The sequence below is a fragment of the Alligator sinensis genome, unplaced genomic scaffold (genome assembly GCF_000455745.1).
Source record: "Alligator sinensis unplaced genomic scaffold, ASM45574v1 scaffold159_1, whole genome shotgun sequence".
Taxonomy (NCBI): Eukaryota; Metazoa; Chordata; order Crocodylia; family Alligatoridae; genus Alligator; species Alligator sinensis.
Genome location: NW_005842222.1, coordinates 886,576 through 886,850, shown reverse-complemented (window position 1 = coordinate 886,850; position 275 = coordinate 886,576). Strand labels below are relative to the sequence as shown.

Here is a 275-nt window from a genome sequence, read left to right as displayed (position 1 = left end):
GAAAGAGGCCTGATACCCCTCTGGCATCTGCCTCGTTACAACAAGGACCTCCTCCTGCTTCCGACTCATGAAGCAGGAGCCTTTCTCCACAACCTTGTGGACTGGAAACTTACTTTTAATTGAAAGCTGAGATGCTCATGAAATCAAAGGATTTCAGAAGCGAGAGCATTCCAAAAAATCCTCACCAAAATCAGACACCCAAGATGATAGATGTCAGTGCTACAGGAGCTATGACCCATATTTTCCACATAGCAACAGATATGTGGAAACTCTAT

At 44.4% G+C, this 275-nt stretch overlaps 1 long non-coding RNA gene across 2 annotated transcripts in view; it reads left to right on the top strand.

The window, feature by feature from the left end:
- Positions 1-275, top strand: part of LOC112550843 — a 24,926-nt gene that overhangs the window by 607 nt on the left and 24,044 nt on the right. The gene's annotated exons all lie outside the window — the stretch shown is intronic.